This window comes from Pelodiscus sinensis, chromosome 25, assembly GCF_049634645.1.
Source record: "Pelodiscus sinensis isolate JC-2024 chromosome 25, ASM4963464v1, whole genome shotgun sequence".
Classification (NCBI taxonomy): Eukaryota; Metazoa; Chordata; order Testudines; family Trionychidae; genus Pelodiscus; species Pelodiscus sinensis.
In genome coordinates this window covers 20,632,549-20,651,999 of record NC_134735.1, presented here as the reverse complement: position 1 = coordinate 20,651,999, position 19,451 = coordinate 20,632,549, and the positions used below count along the sequence as shown (strand labels likewise).

Here is a 19,451-nt window from a genome sequence, read left to right as displayed (position 1 = left end):
AGGCCGTCTTCTTTTGACTCCGCGCCTTCACTCCAGGCTGCAAGTAGCTAAAGGCCAGGCCAGGATGCCGCCTGCGGGGAAGCTCTCGGCAGCCCCCCGCTTCCTGTGTGGGAGGCACGGAGGCCTCCTCTTCTGTCCTCAGGCAACAGGGCTTCCTCCTGCCCTTTTCCCACCCACAAGGGCCGCCGGGACCCGCTCAGGGAGCGCGCCAGGGAGGCTCTCCAGACGCTCGTGGAACAAAGCACTTCTGGACCACGCTACCCAGAGCCTTCATTCAGGCCTAGACAAAACGCCTAGACAAAGAGCTGCCACAGCATCAACACTGGCCTTGCTCTACTACTCCCAGGCACGCCAAACCCCTCACAAAGAGAACTTCTGCCTTCGCCATACTGCTCAACAACAGGACACGCGAGCAATTCCCTCCGACGCGCCGCTTCTCCCGCATCGCCACCACCCACGCTCTTTAGGCACACGCCGGCTGACCAAAACCCATCTCATCCCATCAAAAGCTTCTGCCCAGCCCAAGAGGACCAGCTACGTTCCCGGCTCAATTCATCCCTTACAGTCAGAGCCAAAAATCACCAGCTGACGGTCCTTCAGAATCCTCAATGGAAAGGGGGAGAGGGAATTGTGGGAGCACTCGCCACGGTCTCGGTTGAGGCTTGCAGCAGTCATGGAAGAGAGAGCTGGCTTCGGTCAAGTCTCGGGAGTACGGCCACGGCTTGGACGGGTCCTTCAGTCCTTGGCTCAGAGCTTCGGTTGGTAGCCCACATCCTCCCGAGGTAAAAAAGCAGGAGGGCTTTCCTTCCAGGGCCTTTTGCATCTTCTGCCGTGGGAGGCGAATCCTGGTGTTCTGGCTGTGGGGGAAAAAGACAGCCACAAGATGGCGTTTGGAGTCACACGGGCGAGTCGCCTGTCCAAGCGGGACCGAGTCCCTTCCAAAGAGAAACCATGGCAGCCATGCAAGTCCAAGGCTGCACAGGAAACCTCAGGAGCTGCGACTGGGGCTCAGTTCGCGCGGCCACGCTTCCCAGGGGAGGCATGAGACAGGCCCAGAGGTCTGCGCAGCAAACAGGCCCGCAGGAGGGAGGCGGCTAAGAACCCGCGCGGCTCGTGCGTTTCTCCCTCTCAGCTGGCGTAGAGGCGGGAGGGGAACGACACCTGCCCGGCTGGAGCTTTCGCGCTTGGGCTCGGGGCTTAAGCCCCGAGGCCGAGGCCCCGGTGCGGTTGCTGGGAGACGGGCTCCCGTGGCACGGCACGGCCCCTGAACCTTGCCGGCCACAAGGTGACCTCACCGAGGCCGAGAGGGATGGCTTGGAGGTGGCAAAAGGGAGCCCGCTAGCAAGCGCCAGGAGGCCGAGCGTAGCCACGTCCCCGGGTGGGCTCGAACCACCATCCTTTCGGTTAACAGCCGAACGCGCTGACCCATTGCGCCACAGAGACCTCGAAGGGCTTTCCGAAACGCTGCCTAGCAGCCTGCTCCTCTGCCTGGCCGTGCCAGTGCAGCCCAGGTGCTAGAGTGGATTGCGGGCAGTCTAGCCCCAAGGGAGCAGAGTGGCGCAGCGGAAGCGTGCTGGGCCCATAACCCAGAGGTCGATGGATCGAAACCATCCTCTGCTACGTGTGGGCCGTCTTCTTTTGACTCCGCGCCTTCACTCCAGGCTGCAAGTAGCTAAAGGCCAGGCCAGGATGCCGCCTGCGGGGAAGCTCTCGGCAGCCCCCCGCTTCCTGTGTGGGAGGCACGGAGGCCTCCTCTTCTGTCCTCAGGCAACAGGGCTTCCTCCTGCCCTTTTCCCACCCACAAGGGCCGCCGGGACCCGCTCAGGGAGCGCGCCAGGGAGGCTCTCCAGACGCTCGTGGAACAAAGCACTTCTGGACCACGCTACCCAGAGCCTTCATTCAGGCCTAGACAAAACGCCTAGACAAAGAGCTGCCACAGCATCAACACTGGCCTTGCTCTACTACTCCCAGGCACGCCAAACCCCTCACAAAGAGAACTTCTGCCTTCGCCATACTGCTCAACAACAGGACACGCGAGCAATTCCCTCCGACGCGCCGCTTCTCCCGCATCGCCACCACCCACGCTCTTTAGGCACACGCCGGCTGACCAAAACCCATCTCATCCCATCAAAAGCTTCTGCCCAGCTCAAGAGGACCAGCTACGTTCCCGGCTCAATTCATCCCTTACAGTCAGAGCCAAAAATCACCAGCTGACGGTCCTTCAGAATCCTCAATGGAAAGGGGGAGAGGGAATTGTGGGAGCACTCGCCACGGTCTCGGTTGAGGCTTGCAGCAGTCATGGAAGAGAGAGCTGGCTTCGGTCAAGTCTCGGGAGTACGGCCACGGCTTGGACGGGTCCTTCAGTCCTTGGCTCAGAGCTTCGGTTGGTAGCCCACATCCTCCCGAGGTAAAAAAGCAGGAGGGCTTTCCTTCCAGGGCCTTTTGCATCTTCTGCCGTGGGAGGCGAATCCTGGTGTTCTGGCTGTGGGGGAAAAAGACAGCCACAAGATGGCGTTTGGAGTCACACGGGCGAGTCGCCTGTCCAAGCGGGACCGAGTCCCTTCCAAAGAGAAACCATGGCAGCCATGCAAGTCCAAGGCTGCACAGGAAACCTCAGGAGCTGCGACTGGGGCTCAGTTCGCGCGGCCACGCTTCCCAGGGGAGGCATGAGACAGGCCCAGAGGTCTGCGCAGCAAACAGGCCCGCAGGAGGGAGGCGGCTAAGAACCCGCGCGGCTCGTGCGTTTCTCCCTCTCAGCTGGCGTAGAGGCGGGAGGGGAACGACACCTGCCCGGCTGGAGCTTTCGCGCTTGGGCTCGGGGCTTAAGCCCCGAGGCCGAGGCCCCGGTGCGGTTGCTGGGAGACGGGCTCCCGTGGCACGGCACGGCCCCTGAACCTTGCCGGCCACAAGGTGACCTCACCGAGGCCGAGAGGGATGGCTTGGAGGTGGCAAAAGGGAGCCCGCTAGCAAGCGCCAGGAGGCCGAGCGTAGCCACGTCCCCGGGTGGGCTCGAACCACCATCCTTTCGGTTAACAGCTGAACGCGCTGACCCATTGCGCCACAGAGACCTCGAAGTGCTTTCCGAAACGCTGCCTAGCAGCCTGCTCCTCTGCCTGGCCGTGCCAGTGCAGCGCAGGTGCTAGAGTGGATTGCGGGCAGTCTAGCCCAAAGGGAGCAGAGTGGCGCAGCGGAAGCGTGCTGGTCCCATAACCCAGAGGTCGATGGATCGAAACCATCCTCTGCTATGTGTGGGCCGGCCTCTTTTGACTCCGCGCCTTCACTCCAGGCTGCAAGTAGCTAAAGGCCAGGCCAGGATGCCGCCTGCGGGGAAGCTCTCGGCAGCCCCCCGCTTCCTGTGTGGGAGGCACGGAGGCCTCCTCTTCTGTCCTCAGGCAACAGGGCTTCCTCCTGCCCTTTTCCCACCCACAAGGGCCGCCGGGACCCGCTCAGGGAGCGCGCCAGGGAGGCTCTCCAGACGCTCGTGGAACAAAGCACTTCTGGACCACGCTACCCAGAGCCTTCATTCAGGCCTAGACAAAACGCCTAGACAAAGAGCTGCCACAGCATCAACACTGGCCTTGCTCTACTACTCCCAGGCACGCCAGACCCCTCACAAAGAGAACTTCTGCCTTCGCCATACTGCTCAACAACAGGACACGCGAGCAATTCCCTCCGACGCGCCGCTTCTCCCGCATCGCCACCACCCACGCTCTTTAGGCACACGCCGGCTGACCAAAACCCATCTCATCCCATCAAAAGCTTCTGCCCAGCCCAAGAGGACCAGCTACGTTCCCGGCTCAATTCATCCCTTACAGTCAGAGCCAAAAATCACCAGCTGACGGTCCTTCAGAATCCTCAATGGAAATGGGGAGAGGGAATTGTGGCAGCACGGGCAGCACTCGCCACGTTCTCGGTTGAGGCTTGCAGCAGTCATGGAAGAGAGAGCTGGCTTCGGTCAAGTCTCGGGAGTACGGCCACGGCTTGGACGGGTCCTTCAGTCCTTGGCTCAGAGCTTCGGTTGGTAGCCCACATCCTCCCGAGGTAAAAAAGCAGGAGGGCTTTCCTTCCAGGGCCTTTTGCATCTTCTGCCGTGGGAGGCGAATCCTGGTGTTCTGGCTGTGGGGGAAAAAGACAGCCACAAGATGGCGTTTGGAGTCACACGGGCGAGTCGCCTGTCCAAGCGGGACCGAGTCCCTTCCAAAGAGAAACCATGGCAGCCATGCAAGTCCAAGGCTGCACAGGAAACCTCAGGAGCTGCGACTGGGGCTCAGTTCGCGCGGCCACGCTTCCCAGGGGAGGCATGAGACAGGCCCAGAGGTCTGCGCAGCAAACAGGCCCGCAGGAGGGAGGCGGCTAAGAACCCGCGCGGCTCGTGCGTTTCTCCCTCTCAGCTGGCGTAGAGGCGGGAGGGGAACGACACCTGCCCGGCTGGAGCTTTCGCGCTTGGGCTCGGGGCTTAAGCCCCGAGGCCGAGGCCCCGGCGCGGTTGCTGGGAGACGGGCTCCTGTGGCACGGCACGGCCCCTGAACCTTGCCGGCCACAAGGTGACCTCACCGAGGCCGAGAGGGATGGCTTGGAGGTGGCAAAAGGGAGCCCGCTAGCAAGCGCCAGGAGGCCGAGCGTAGCCACGTCCCCGGGTGGGCTCGAACCACCATCCTTTCGGTTAACAGCCGAACGCGCTGACCCATTGCGCCACAGAGACCTCGAAGGGGTTTCCGAAACGCTGCCTAGCAGCCTGCTCCTCTGGCTGGCCGTGCCAGTGCAGCCCAGGTGCTAGAGTGGATTGCGGGCAGTCTAGCCCCAAGGGAGCAGAGTGGCGCAGCGGAAGCGTGCTGGGCCCATTACCCAGAGGTCGATGGATCGAAACCATCCTCTGCTACGTGTGGGCCGTCTTCTTTTGACTCCGCGCCTTCACTCCAGGCTGCAAGTAGCTAAAGGCCAGGCCAGGATGCCGCCTGCGGGGAAGCTCTCGGCAGCCCCCCGCTTCCTGTGTGGGAGGCACGGAGGCCTCCTCTTCTGTCCTCAGGCAACAGGGCTTCCTCCTGCCCTTTTTCCACCCACAAGGGCCGCCGGGACCCGCTCAGGGAGCGCGCCAGGGAGGCTCTCCAGACGCTCGTGGAACAAAGCACTTCTGGACCACGCTACCCAGAGCCTTCATTCAGGCCTAGACAAAACGCCTAGACAAAGAGCTGCCACAGCATCAACACTGGCCTTGCTCTACTACTCCCAGGCACGCCAAACCCCTCACAAAGAGAACTTCTGCCTTCGCCATACTGCTCAACAACAGGACACGCGAGCAATTCCCTCCGACGCGCCGCTTCTCCCGCATCGCCACCACCCACGCTCTTTAGGCACACGCCGGCTGACCAAAACCCATCTCATCCCATCAAAAGCTTCTGCCCAGCTCAAGAGGACCAGCTACGTTCCCGGCTCAATTCATCCCTTACAGTCAGAGCCAAAAATCACCAGCTGACGGTCCTTCAGAATCCTCAATGGAAAGGGGGAGAGGGAATTGTGGGAGCACTCGCCACGGTCTCGGTTGAGGCTTGCAGCAGTCATGGAAGAGAGAGCTGGCTTCGGTCAAGTCTCGGGAGTACGGCCACGGCTTGGACGGGTCCTTCAGTCCTTGGCTCAGAGCTTCGGTTGGTAGCCCACATCCTCCCGAGGTAAAAAAGCAGGAGGGCTTTCCTTCCAGGGCCTTTTGCATCTTCTGCCGTGGGAGGCGAATCCTGGTGTTCTGGCTGTGGGGGAAAAAGACAGCCACAAGATGGCGTTTGGAGTCACACGGGCGAGTCGCCTGTCCAAGCGGGACCGAGTCCCTTCCAAAGAGAAACCATGGCAGCCATGCAAGTCCAAGGCTGCACAGGAAACCTCAGGAGCTGCGACTGGGGCTCAGTTCGCGCGGCCACGCTTCCCAGGGGAGGCATGAGACAGGCCCAGAGGTCTGCGCAGCAAACAGGCCCGCAGGAGGGAGGCGGCTAAGAACCCGCGCGGCTCGTGCGTTTCTCCCTCTCAGCTGGCGTAGAGGCGGGAGGGGAACGACACCTGCCCGGCTGGAGCTTTCGCGCTTGGGCTCGGGGCTTAAGCCCCGAGGCCGAGGCCCCGGCGCGGTTGCTGGGAGACGGGCTCCCGTGGCACGGCACGGCCCCTGAACCTTGCCGGCCACAAGGTGACCTCACCGAGGCCGAGAGGGATGGCTTGGAGGTGGCAAAAGGGAGCCCGCTAGCAAGCGCCAGGAGGCCGAGCGTAGCCACGTCCCTGGGTGGGCTCGAACCACCATCCTTTTGGTTAACAGCCAAACGCGCTGACCCATTGCGCCACAGAGACCTCGAAGGGGTTTCCGAAACGCTGCCTAGCAGCCTGCTCCTCTGCCTGGCCGTGCCAGTGCAGCCCAGGTGCTAGAGTGGATTGCGGGCAGTCTAGCCCCAAGGGAGCAGAGTGGCGCAGCGGAAGCGTGCTGGGCCCATAACCCAGAGGTCGATGGATCGAAACCATCCTCTGCTACGTGTGGGCCGGCCTCTTTTGACTCCGCGCCTTCACTCCAGGCTGCAAGTAGCTAAAGGCCAGGCCAGGATGCCGCCTGCGGGGAAGCTCTCGGCAGCCCCCCGCTTCCTGTGTGGGAGGCACGGAGGCCTCCTCTTCTGTCCTCAGGCAACAGGGCTTCCTCCTGCCCTTTTCCCACCCACAAGGGCCGCCGGGACCCGCTCAGGGAGCGCGCCAGGGAGGCTCTCCAGACGCTCGTGGAACAAAGCACTTCTGGACCACGCTACCCAGAGCCTTCATTCAGGCCTAGACAAAACGCCTAGACAAAGAGCTGCCACAGCATCAACACTGGCCTTGCTCTACTACTCCCAGGCACGCCAAACCCCTCACAAAGAGAACTTCTGCCTTCGCCATACTGCTCAACAACAGGACACGCGAGCAATTCCCTCCGACGCGCCGCTTCTCCCGCATCGCCACCACCCACGCTCTTTAGGCACACGCCGGCTGACCAAAACCCATCTCATCCCATCAAAAGCTTCTGCCCAGCCCAAGAGGACCAGCTACGTTCCCGGCTCAATTCATCCCTTACAGTCAGAGCCAAAAATCACCAGCTGACGGTCCTTCAGAATCCTCAATGGAAAGGGGGAGAGGGAATTGTGGGAGCACTCGCCACGGTCTCGGTTGAGGCTTGCAGCAGTCATGGAAGAGAGAGCTGGCTTCGGTCAAGTCTCGGGAGTACGGCCACGGCTTGGACGGGTCCTTCAGTCCTTGGCTCAGAGCTTCGGTTGGTAGCCCACATCCTCCCGAGGTAAAAAAGCAGGAGGGCTTTCCTTCCAGGGCCTTTTGCATCTTCTGCCGTGGGAGGCGAATCCTGGTGTTCTGGCTGTGGGGGAAAAAGACAGCCACAAGATGGCGTTTGGAGTCACACGGGCGAGTCGCCTGTCCAAGCGGGACCGAGTCCCTTCCAAAGAGAAACCATGGCAGCCATGCAAGTCCAAGGCTGCACAGGAAACCTCAGGAGCTGCGACTGGGGCTCAGTTCGCGCGGCCACGCTTCCCAGGGGAGGCATGAGACAGGCCCAGAGGTCTGCGCAGCAAACAGGCCCGCAGGAGGGAGGCGGCTAAGAACCCGCGCGGCTCGTGCGTTTCTCCCTCTCAGCTGGCGTAGAGGCGGGAGGGGAACGACACCTGCCCGGCTGGAGCTTTCGCGCTTGGGCTCGGGGCTTAAGCCCCGAGGCCGAGGCCCCGGCGCGGTTGCTGGGAGACGGGCTCCCGTGGCACGGCACGGCCCCTGAACCTTGCCGGCCACAAGATGACCTCACCGAGGCCGAGAGGGATGGCTTGGAGGTGGCAAAAGGGAGCCCGCTAGCAAGCGCCAGGAGGCCGAGCGTAGCCACGTCCCTGGGTGGGCTCGAACCACCATCCTTTTGGTTAACAGCCGAACGCGCTGACCCATTGCGCCACAGAGACCTCGAAGGGCTTTCCGAAACGCTGCCTAGCAGCCTGCTCCTCTGCCTGGCCGTGCCAGTGCAGCCCAGGTGCTAGAGTGGATTGCGGGCAGTCTAGCCCCAAGGGAGCAGAGTGGCGCAGCGGAAGCGTGCTGGGCCCATAACCCAGAGGTCGATGGATCGAAACCATCCTCTGCTACGTGTGGGCCGGCCTCTTTTGACTCCGCGCCTTCACTCCAGGCTGCAAGTAGCTAAAGGCCAGGCCAGGATGCCGCCTGCGGGGAAGCTCTCGGCAGCCCCCCGCTTCCTGTGTGGGAGGCACGGAGGCCTCCTCTTCTGTCCTCAGGCAACAGGGCTTCCTCCTGCCCTTTTCCCACCCACAAGGGCCGCCGGGACCCGCTCAGGGAGCGCGCCAGGGAGGCTCTCCAGACGCTCGTGGAACAAAGCACTTCTGGACCACGCTACCCAGAGCCTTCATTCAGGCCTAGACAAAACGCCTAGACAAAGAGCTGCCACAGCATCAACACTGGCCTTGCTCTACTACTCCCAGGCACGCCAAACCCCTCACAAAGAGAACTTCTGCCTTCGCCATACTGCTCAACAACAGGACACGCGAGCAATTCCCTCCGACGCGCCGCTTCTCCCGCATCGCCACCACCCACGCTCTTTAGGCACACGCCGGCTGACCAAAACCCATCTCATCCCATCAAAAGCTTCTGCCCAGCCCAAGAGGACCAGCTACGTTCCCGGCTCAATTCATCCCTTACAGTCAGAGCCAAAAATCACCAGCTGACGGTCCTTCAGAATCCTCAATGGAAAGGGGGAGAGGGAATTGTGGCAGCACGGGCAGCACTCGCCACGTTCTCGGTTGAGGCTTGCAGCAGTCATGGAAGAGAGAGCTGGCTTCGGTCAAGTCTCGGGAGTACGGCCACGGCTTGGACGGGTCCTTCAGTCCTTGGCTCAGAGCTTCGGTTGGTAGCCCACATCCTCCCGAGGTAAAAAAGCAGGAGGGCTTTCCTTCCAGGGCCTTTTGCATCTTCTGCCGTGGGAGGCGAATCCTGGTGTTCTGGCTGTGGGGGAAAAAGACAGCCACAAGATGGCGTTTGGAGTCACACGGGCGAGTCGCCTGTCCAAGCGGGACCGAGTCCCTTCCAAAGAGAAACCATGGCAGCCATGCAAGTCCAAGGCTGCACAGGAAACCTCAGGAGCTGCGACTGGGGCTCAGTTCGCGCGGCCACGCTTCCCAGGGGAGGCATGAGACAGGCCCAGAGGTCTGCGCAGCAAACAGGCCCGCAGGAGGGAGGCGGCTAAGAACCCGCGCGGCTCGTGCGTTTCTCCCTCTCAGCTGGCGTAGAGGCGGGAGGGGAACGACACCTGCCCGGCTGGAGCTTTCGCGCTTGGGCTCGGGGCTTAAGCCCCGAGGCCGAGGCCCCGGGGCGGTTGCTGGGAGACGGGCTCCCGTGGCACGGCACGGCCCCTGAACCTTGCCGGCCACAAGGTGACCTCACCGAGGCCGAGAGGGATGGCTTGGAGGTGGCAAAAGGGAGCCCGCTAGCAAGCGCCAGGAGGCCGAGCGTAGCCACGTCCCCGGGTGGGCTCGAACCACCATCCTTTCGGTTAACAGCCGAACGCGCTGACCCATTGCGCCACAGAGACCTCGAAGGGCTTTCCGAAACGCTGCCTAGCAGCCTGCTCCTCTGCCTGGCCGTGCCAGTGCAGCCCAGGTGCTAGAGTGGATTGCGGGCAGTCTAGCCCCAAGGGAGCAGAGTGGCGCAGCGGAAGCGTGCTGGGCCCATAACCCAGAGGTCGATGGATCGAAACCATCCTCTGCTACGTGTGGGCCAGCCTCTTTTGACTCCACGCCTTCACTCCAGGCTGCAAGTAGCTAAAGGCCAGGCCAGGATGCCGCCTGCGGGGAAGCTCTCGGCAGCCCCCCGCTTCCTGTGTGGGAGGCACGGAGGCCTCCTCTTCTGTCCTCAGGCAACAGGGCTTCCTCCTGCCCTTTTCCCACCCACAAGGGCCGCCGGGACCCGCTCAGGGAGCGCGCCAGGGAGGCTCTCCAGACGCTCGTGGAACAAAGCACTTCTGGACCACGCTACCCAGAGCCTTCATTCAGGCCTAGACAAAACGCCTAGACAGAGAGCTGCCACAGCATCAACACTGGCCTTGCTCTACTACTCCCAGGCACGCCAAACCCCTCACAAAGAGAACTTCTGCCTTCGCCATACTGCTCAACAACAGGACACGCGAGCAATTCCCTCCGACGCGCCGCTTCTCCCGCATCGCCACCACCCACGCTCTTTAGGCACACGCCGGCTGACCAAAACCCATCTCATCCCATCAAAAGCTTCTGCCCAGCCCAAGAGGACCAGCTACGTTCCCGGCTCAATTCATCCCTTACAGTCAGAGCCAAAAATCACCAGCTGACGGTCCTTCAGAATCCTCAATGGAAAGGGGGAGAGGGAATTGTGGGAGCACTCGCCACGGTCTCGGTTGAGGCTTGCAGCAGTCATGGAAGAGAGAGCTGGCTTCGGTCAAGTCTCGGGAGTACGGCCACGGCTTGGACGGGTCCTTCAGTCCTTGGCTCAGAGCTTCGGTTGGTAGCCCACATCCTCCCGAGGTAAAAAAGCAGGAGGGCTTTCCTTCCAGGGCCTTTTGCATCTTCTGCCGTGGGAGGCGAATCCTGGTGTTCTGGCTGTGGGGGAAAAAGACAGCCACAAGATGGCGTTTGGAGTCACACGGGCGAGTCGCCTGTCCAAGCGGGACCGAGTCCCTTCCAAAGAGAAACCATGGCAGCCATGCAAGTCCAAGGCTGCACAGGAAACCTCAGGAGCTGCGACTGGGGCTCAGTTCGCGCGGCCACGCTTCCCAGGGGAGGCATGAGACAGGCCCAGAGGTCTGCGCAGCAAACAGGCCCGCAGGAGGGAGGCGGCTAAGAACCCGCGCGGCTCGTGCGTTTCTCCCTCTCAGCTGGCGTAGAGGCGGGAGGGGAACGACACCTGCCCGGCTGGAGCTTTCGCGCTTGGGCTCGGGGCTTAAGCCCCGAGGCCGAGGCCCCGGCGCGGTTGCTGGGAGACGGGCTCCTGTGGCACGGCACGGCCCCTGAACCTTGCCGGCCACAAGGTGACCTCACCGAGGCCGAGAGGGATGGCTTGGAGGTGGCAAAAGGGAGCCCGCTAGCAAGCGCCAGGAGGCCGAGCGTAGCCACGTCCCCGGGTGGGCTCGAACCACCATCCTTTCGGTTAACAGCCGAACGCGCTGACCCATTGCGCCACAGAGACCTCGAAGGGGTTTCCGAAACGCTGCCTAGCAGCCTGCTCCTCTGGCTGGCCGTGCCAGTGCAGCCCAGGTGCTAGAGTGGATTGCGGGCAGTCTAGCCCCAAGGGAGCAGAGTGGCGCAGCGGAAGCGTGCTGGGCCCATAACCCAGAGGTCGATGGATCGAAACCATCCTCTGCTACGTGTGGGCCGTCTTCTTTTGACTCCGCGCCTTCACTCCAGGCTGCAAGTAGCTAAAGGCCAGGCCAGGATGCCGCCTGCGGGGAAGCTCTCGGCAGCCCCCCGCTTCCTGTGTGGGAGGCACGGAGGCCTCCTCTTCTGTCCTCAGGCAACAGGGCTTCCTCCTGCCCTTTTTCCACCCACAAGGGCCGCCGGGACCCGCTCAGGGAGCGCGCCAGGGAGGCTCTCCAGACGCTCGTGGAACAAAGCACTTCTGGACCACGCTACCCAGAGCCTTCATTCAGGCCTAGACAAAACGCCTAGACAAAGAGCTGCCACAGCATCAACACTGGCCTTGCTCTACTACTCCCAGGCACGCCAAACCCCTCACAAAGAGAACTTCTGCCTTCGCCATACTGCTCAACAACAGGACACGCGAGCAATTCCCTCCGACGCGCCGCTTCTCCCGCATCGCCACCACCCACGCTCTTTAGGCACACGCCGGCTGACCAAAACCCATCTCATCCCATCAAAAGCTTCTGCCCAGCTCAAGAGGACCAGCTACGTTCCCGGCTCAATTCATCCCTTACAGTCAGAGCCAAAAATCACCAGCTGACGGTCCTTCAGAATCCTCAATGGAAAGGGGGAGAGGGAATTGTGGGAGCACTCGCCACGGTCTCGGTTGAGGCTTGCAGCAGTCATGGAAGAGAGAGCTGGCTTCGGTCAAGTCTCGGGAGTACGGCCACGGCTTGGACGGGTCCTTCAGTCCTTGGCTCAGAGCTTCGGTTGGTAGCCCACATCCTCCCGAGGTAAAAAAGCAGGAGGGCTTTCCTTCCAGGGCCTTTTGCATCTTCTGCCGTGGGAGGCGAATCCTGGTGTTCTGGCTGTGGGGGAAAAAGACAGCCACAAGATGGCGTTTGGAGTCACACGGGCGAGTCGCCTGTCCAAGCGGGACCGAGTCCCTTCCAAAGAGAAACCATGGCAGCCATGCAAGTCCAAGGCTGCACAGGAAACCTCAGGAGCTGCGACTGGGGCTCAGTTCGCGCGGCCACGCTTCCCAGGGGAGGCATGAGACAGGCCCAGAGGTCTGCGCAGCAAACAGGCCCGCAGGAGGGAGGCGGCTAAGAACCCGCGCGGCTCGTGCGTTTCTCCCTCTCAGCTGGCGTAGAGGCGGGAGGGGAACGACACCTGCCCGGCTGGAGCTTTCGCGCTTGGGCTCGGGGCTTAAGCCCCGAGGCCGAGGCCCCGGCGCGGTTGCTGGGAGACGGGCTCCCGTGGCACGGCACGGCCCCTGAACCTTGCCGGCCACAAGGTGACCTCACCGAGGCCGAGAGGGATGGCTTGGAGGTGGCAAAAGGGAGCCCGCTAGCAAGCGCCAGGAGGCCGAGCGTAGCCACGTCCCTGGGTGGGCTCGAACCACCATCCTTTTGGTTAACAGCCAAACGCGCTGACCCATTGCGCCACAGAGACCTCGAAGGGGTTTCCGAAACGCTGCCTAGCAGCCTGCTCCTCTGCCTGGCCGTGCCAGTGCAGCCCAGGTGCTAGAGTGGATTGCGGGCAGTCTAGCCCCAAGGGAGCAGAGTGGCGCAGCGGAAGCGTGCTGGGCCCATAACCCAGAGGTCGATGGATCGAAACCATCCTCTGCTACGTGTGGGCCGGCCTCTTTTGACTCCGCGCCTTCACTCCAGGCTGCAAGTAGCTAAAGGCCAGGCCAGGATGCCGCCTGCGGGGAAGCTCTCGGCAGCCCCCCGCTTCCTGTGTGGGAGGCACGGAGGCCTCCTCTTCTGTCCTCAGGCAACAGGGCTTCCTCCTGCCCTTTTCCCACCCACAAGGGCCGCCGGGACCCGCTCAGGGAGCGCGCCAGGGAGGCTCTCCAGACGCTCGTGGAACAAAGCACTTCTGGACCACGCTACCCAGAGCCTTCATTCAGGCCTAGACAAAACGCCTAGACAAAGAGCTGCCACAGCATCAACACTGGCCTTGCTCTACTACTCCCAGGCACGCCAAACCCCTCACAAAGAGAACTTCTGCCTTCGCCATACTGCTCAACAACAGGACACGCGAGCAATTCCCTCCGACGCGCCGCTTCTCCCGCATCGCCACCACCCACGCTCTTTAGGCACACGCCGGCTGACCAAAACCCATCTCATCCCATCAAAAGCTTCTGCCCAGCCCAAGAGGACCAGCTACGTTCCCGGCTCAATTCATCCCTTACAGTCAGAGCCAAAAATCACCAGCTGACGGTCCTTCAGAATCCTCAATGGAAAGGGGGAGAGGGAATTGTGGGAGCACTCGCCACGGTCTCGGTTGAGGCTTGCAGCAGTCATGGAAGAGAGAGCTGGCTTCGGTCAAGTCTCGGGAGTACGGCCACGGCTTGGACGGGTCCTTCAGTCCTTGGCTCAGAGCTTCGGTTGGTAGCCCACATCCTCCCGAGGTAAAAAAGCAGGAGGGCTTTCCTTCCAGGGCCTTTTGCATCTTCTGCCGTGGGAGGCGAATCCTGGTGTTCTGGCTGTGGGGGAAAAAGACAGCCACAAGATGGCGTTTGGAGTCACACGGGCGAGTCGCCTGTCCAAGCGGGACCGAGTCCCTTCCAAAGAGAAACCATGGCAGCCATGCAAGTCCAAGGCTGCACAGGAAACCTCAGGAGCTGCGACTGGGGCTCAGTTCGCGCGGCCACGCTTCCCAGGGGAGGCATGAGACAGGCCCAGAGGTCTGCGCAGCAAACAGGCCCGCAGGAGGGAGGCGGCTAAGAACCCGCGCGGCTCGTGCGTTTCTCCCTCTCAGCTGGCGTAGAGGCGGGAGGGGAACGACACCTGCCCGGCTGGAGCTTTCGCGCTTGGGCTCGGGGCTTAAGCCCCGAGGCCGAGGCCCCGGCGCGGTTGCTGGGAGACGGGCTCCCGTGGCACGGCACGGCCCCTGAACCTTGCCGGCCACAAGGTGACCTCACCGAGGCCGAGAGGGATGGCTTGGAGGTGGCAAAAGGGAGCCCGCTAGCAAGCGCCAGGAGGCCGAGCGTAGCCACGTCCCTGGGTGGGCTCGAACCACCATCCTTTTGGTTAACAGCCAAACGCGCTGACCCATTGCGCCACAGAGACCTCGAAGGGGTTTCCGAAACGCTGCCTAGCAGCCTGCTCCTCTGCCTGGCCGTGCCAGTGCAGCCCAGGTGCTAGAGTGGATTGCGGGCAGTCTAGCCCCAAGGGAGCAGAGTGGCGCAGCGGAAGCGTGCTGGGCCCATAACCCAGAGGTCGATGGATCGAAACCATCCTCTGCTACGTGTGGGCCGGCCTCTTTTGACTCCGCGCCTTCACTCCAGGCTGCAAGTAGCTAAAGGCCAGGCCAGGATGCCGCCTGCGGGGAAGCTCTCGGCAGCCCCCCGCTTCCTGTGTGGGAGGCACGGAGGCCTCCTCTTCTGTCCTCAGGCAACAGGGCTTCCTCCTGCCCTTTTCCCACCCACAAGGGCCGCCGGGACCCGCTCAGGGAGCGCGCCAGGGAGGCTCTCCAGACGCTCGTGGAACAAAGCACTTCTGGACCACGCTACCCAGAGCCTTCATTCAGGCCTAGACAAAACGCCTAGACAAAGAGCTGCCACAGCATCAACACTGGCCTTGCTCTACTACTCCCAGGCACGCCAAACCCCTCACAAAGAGAACTTCTGCCTTCGCCATACTGCTCAACAACAGGACACGCGAGCAATTCCCTCCGACGCGCCGCTTCTCCCGCATCGCCACCACCCACGCTCTTTAGGCACACGCCGGCTGACCAAAACCCATCTCATCCCATCAAAAGCTTCTGCCCAGCCCAAGAGGACCAGCTACGTTCCCGGCTCAATTCATCCCTTACAGTCAGAGCCAAAAATCACCAGCTGACGGTCCTTCAGAATCCTCAATGGAAAGGGGGAGAGGGAATTGTGGGAGCACTCGCCACGGTCTCGGTTGAGGCTTGCAGCAGTCATGGAAGAGAGAGCTGGCTTCGGTCAAGTCTCGGGAGTACGGCCACGGCTTGGACGGGTCCTTCAGTCCTTGGCTCAGAGCTTCGGTTGGTAGCCCACATCCTCCCGAGGTAAAAAAGCAGGAGGGCTTTCCTTCCAGGGCCTTTTGCATCTTCTGCCGTGGGAGGCGAATCCTGGTGTTCTGGCTGTGGGGGAAAAAGACAGCCACAAGATGGCGTTTGGAGTCACACGGGCGAGTCGCCTGTCCAAGCGGGACCGAGTCCCTTCCAAAGAGAAACCATGGCAGCCATGCAAGTCCAAGGCTGCACAGGAAACCTCAGGAGCTGCGACTGGGGCTCAGTTCGCGCGGCCACGCTTCCCAGGGGAGGCATGAGACAGGCCCAGAGGTCTGCGCAGCAAACAGGCCCGCAGGAGGGAGGCGGCTAAGAACCCGCGCGGCTCGTGCGTTTCTCCCTCTCAGCTGGCGTAGAGGCGGGAGGGGAACGACACCTGCCCGGCTGGAGCTTTCGCGCTTGGGCTCGGGGCTTAAGCCCCGAGGCCGAGGCCCCGGCGCGGTTGCTGGGAGACGGGCTCCCGTGGCACGGCACGGCCCCTGAACCTTGCCGGCCACAAGATGACCTCACCGAGGCCGAGAGGGATGGCTTGGAGGTGGCAAAAGGGAGCCCGCTAGCAAGCGCCAGGAGGCCGAGCGTAGCCACGTCCCTGGGTGGGCTCGAACCACCATCCTTTTGGTTAACAGCCGAACGCGCTGACCCATTGCGCCACAGAGACCTCGAAGGGCTTTCCGAAACGCTGCCTAGCAGCCTGCTCCTCTGCCTGGCCGTGCCAGTGCAGCCCAGGTGCTAGAGTGGATTGCGGGCAGTCTAGCCCCAAGGGAGCAGAGTGGCGCAGCGGAAGCGTGCTGGGCCCATAACCCAGAGGTCGATGGATCGAAACCATCCTCTGCTACGTGTGGGCCGGCCTCTTTTGACTCCGCGCCTTCACTCCAGGCTGCAAGTAGCTAAAGGCCAGGCCAGGATGCCGCCTGCGGGGAAGCTCTCGGCAGCCCCCCGCTTCCTGTGTGGGAGGCACGGAGGCCTCCTCTTCTGTCCTCAGGCAACAGGGCTTCCTCCTGCCCTTTTCCCACCCACAAGGGCCGCCGGGACCCGCTCAGGGAGCGCGCCAGGGAGGCTCTCCAGACGCTCGTGGAACAAAGCACTTCTGGACCACGCTACCCAGAGCCTTCATTCAGGCCTAGACAAAACGCCTAGACAAAGAGCTGCCACAGCATCAACACTGGCCTTGCTCTACTACTCCCAGGCACGCCAAACCCCTCACAAAGAGAACTTCTGCCTTCGCCATACTGCTCAACAACAGGACACGCGAGCAATTCCCTCCGACGCGCCGCTTCTCCCGCATCGCCACCACCCACGCTCTTTAGGCACACGCCGGCTGACCAAAACCCATCTCATCCCATCAAAAGCTTCTGCCCAGCCCAAGAGGACCAGCTACGTTCCCGGCTCAATTCATCCCTTACAGTCAGAGCCAAAAATCACCAGCTGACGGTCCTTCAGAATCCTCAATGGAAAGGGGGAGAGGGAATTGTGGCAGCACGGGCAGCACTCGCCACGTTCTCGGTTGAGGCTTGCAGCAGTCATGGAAGAGAGAGCTGGCTTCGGTCAAGTCTCGGGAGTACGGCCACGGCTTGGACGGGTCCTTCAGTCCTTGGCTCAGAGCTTCGGTTGGTAGCCCACATCCTCCCGAGGTAAAAAAGCAGGAGGGCTTTCCTTCCAGGGCCTTTTGCATCTTCTGCCGTGGGAGGCGAATCCTGGTGTTCTGGCTGTGGGGGAAAAAGACAGCCACAAGATGGCGTTTGGAGTCACACGGGCGAGTCGCCTGTCCAAGCGGGACCGAGTCCCTTCCAAAGAGAAACCATGGCAGCCATGCAAGTCCAAGGCTGCACAGGAAACCTCAGGAGCTGCGACTGGGGCTCAGTTCGCGCGGCCACGCTTCCCAGGGGAGGCATGAGACAGGCCCAGAGGTCTGCGCAGCAAACAGGCCCGCAGGAGGGAGGCGGCTAAGAACCCGCGCGGCTCGTGCGTTTCTCCCTCTCAGCTGGCGTAGAGGCGGGAGGGGAACGACACCTGCCCGGCTGGAGCTTTCGCGCTTGGGCTCGGGGCTTAAGCCCCGAGGCCGAGGCCCCGGGGCGGTTGCTGGGAGACGGGCTCCCGTGGCACGGCACGGCCCCTGAACCTTGCCGGCCACAAGGTGACCTCACCGAGGCCGAGAGGGATGGCTTGGAGGTGGCAAAAGGGAGCCCGCTAGCAAGCGCCAGGAGGCCGAGCGTAGCCACGTCCCCGGGTGGGCTCGAACCACCATCCTTTCGGTTAACAGCCGAACGCGCTGACCCATTGCGCCACAGAGACCTCGAAGGGCTTTCCGAAACGCTGCCTAGCAGCCTGCTCCTCTGCCTGGCCGTGCCAGTGCAGCCCAGGTGCTAGAGTGGATTGCGGGCAGTCTAGCCCCAAGGGAGCAGAGTGGCGCAGCGGAAGCGTGCTGGGCCCATAACCCAGAGGTCGATGGATCGAAACCATCCTCTGCTACGTGTGGGCCAGCCTCTTTTGACTCCACGCCTTCACTCCAGGCTGCAAGTAGCTAAAGGCCAGGCCAGGATGCCGCCTGCGGGGAAGCTCTCGGCAGCCCCCCGCTTCCTGTGTGGGAGGCACGGAGGCCTCCTCTTCTGTCCTCAGGCAACAGGGCTTCCTCCTGCCCTTTTCCCACCCACAAGGGCCGCCGGGACCCGCTCAGGGAGCGCGCCAGGGAGGCTCTCCAGACGCTCGTGGAACAAAGCACTTCTGGACCACGCTACCCAGAGCCTTCATTCAGGCCTAGACAAAACGCCTAGACAGAGAGCTGCCACAGCATCAACACTGGCCTTGCTCTACTACTCCCAGGCACGCCAAACCCCTCACAAAGAGAACTTCTGCCTTCGCCATACTGCTCAACAACAGGACACGCGAGCAATTCCCTCCGACGCGCCGCTTCTCCCGCATCGCCACCACCCACGCTCTTTAGGCACACGCCGGCTGACCAAAACCCATCTCATCCCATCAAAAGCTTCTGCCCAGCCCAAGAGGACCAGCTACGTTCCCGGCTCAATTCATCCCTTACAGTCAGAGCCAAAAATCACCAGCTGACGGTCCTTCAGAATCCTCAATGGAAAGGGGGAGAGGGAATTGTGGGAGCACTCGCCACGGTCTCGGTTGAGGCTTGCAGCAGTCATGGAAGAGAGAGCTGGCTTCGGTCAAGTCTCGGGAGTACGGCCACGGCTTGGACGGGTCCTTCAGTCCTTGGCTCAGAGCTTCGGTTGGTAGCCCACATCCTCCCGAGGTAAAAAAGCAGGAGGGCTTTCCTTCCAGGGCCTTTTGCATCTTCTGCCGTGGGAGGCGAATCCTGGTGTTCTGGCTGTGGGGGAAAAAGACAGCCACAAGATGGCGTTTGGAGTCACACGGGCGAGTCGCCTGTCCAAGCGGGACCGAGTCCCTTCCAAAGAGAAACCATGGCAGCCATGCAAGTCCAAGGCTGCACAGGAAACCTCAGGAGCTGCGACTGGGGCTCAGTTCGCGCGGCCACGCTTCCCAGGGGAGGCATGAGACAGGCCCAGAGGTCTGCGCAGCAAACAGGCCCGCAGGAGGGAGGCGGCTAAGAACCCGCGCGGCTCGTGCGTTTCTCCCTCTCAGCTGGCGTAGAGGCGGGAGGGGAACGACACCTGCCCGGCTGGAGCTTTCGCGCTTGGGCTCGGGGCTTAAGCCCCGAGGCCGAGGCCCCGGCGCGGTTGCTGGGAGACGGGCTCCTGTGGCACGGCACGGCCCCTGAACCTTGCCGGCCACAAGGTGACCTCACCGAGGCCGAGAGGGATGGCTTGGAGGTGGCAAAAGGGAGCCCGCTAGCAAGCGCCAGGAGGCCGAGCGTAGCCACGTCCCCGGGTGGGCTCGAACCACCATCCTTTCGGTTAACAGCCGAACGCGCTGACCCATTGCGCCACAGAGACCTCGAAGGGGTTTCCGAAACGCTGCCTAGCAGCCTGCTCCTCTGGCTGGCCGTGCCAGTGCAGCCCAGGTGCTAGAGTGGATTGCGGGCAGTCTAGCCCCAAGGGA

At 62.3% G+C, this 19,451-nt stretch overlaps 9 non-coding genes across 9 annotated transcripts; all 9 read right to left on the bottom strand.

Annotated features, from left to right (window-relative positions):
- Positions 1-1,369: 1,369 nt before the first annotated feature.
- On the bottom strand, positions 1,370-1,443 carry TRNAN-GUU (transfer RNA asparagine (anticodon GUU)). Its single transcript has one exon. It is a non-coding gene; the product is annotated as a tRNA-Asn (tRNA).
- Positions 1,444-4,628: 3,185 nt separating this feature from the next.
- On the bottom strand, positions 4,629-4,702 carry TRNAN-GUU (transfer RNA asparagine (anticodon GUU)). The gene has a single exon. It is a non-coding gene; the product is annotated as a tRNA-Asn (tRNA).
- A 1,551-nt stretch (positions 4,703-6,253) lies between these two features.
- Positions 6,254-6,327, bottom strand: TRNAN-GUU (transfer RNA asparagine (anticodon GUU)). The gene has a single exon. It is a non-coding gene; the product is annotated as a tRNA-Asn (tRNA).
- Positions 6,328-9,512: 3,185 nt separating this feature from the next.
- On the bottom strand, positions 9,513-9,586 carry TRNAN-GUU (transfer RNA asparagine (anticodon GUU)). Its single transcript has one exon. It is a non-coding gene; the product is annotated as a tRNA-Asn (tRNA).
- A 1,551-nt stretch (positions 9,587-11,137) lies between these two features.
- On the bottom strand, positions 11,138-11,211 carry TRNAN-GUU (transfer RNA asparagine (anticodon GUU)). Its single transcript has one exon. It is a non-coding gene; the product is annotated as a tRNA-Asn (tRNA).
- A 1,551-nt stretch (positions 11,212-12,762) lies between these two features.
- On the bottom strand, positions 12,763-12,836 carry TRNAN-GUU (transfer RNA asparagine (anticodon GUU)). Its single transcript has one exon. It is a non-coding gene; the product is annotated as a tRNA-Asn (tRNA).
- Positions 12,837-14,387: 1,551 nt separating this feature from the next.
- On the bottom strand, positions 14,388-14,461 carry TRNAN-GUU (transfer RNA asparagine (anticodon GUU)). Its single transcript has one exon. It is a non-coding gene; the product is annotated as a tRNA-Asn (tRNA).
- Positions 14,462-17,646: 3,185 nt separating this feature from the next.
- TRNAN-GUU (transfer RNA asparagine (anticodon GUU)) lies at positions 17,647-17,720 on the bottom strand. The gene has a single exon. It is a non-coding gene; the product is annotated as a tRNA-Asn (tRNA).
- A 1,551-nt stretch (positions 17,721-19,271) lies between these two features.
- TRNAN-GUU (transfer RNA asparagine (anticodon GUU)) lies at positions 19,272-19,345 on the bottom strand. The gene has a single exon. It is a non-coding gene; the product is annotated as a tRNA-Asn (tRNA).
- Between the last annotated feature and the right edge of the window lie 106 nt (positions 19,346-19,451).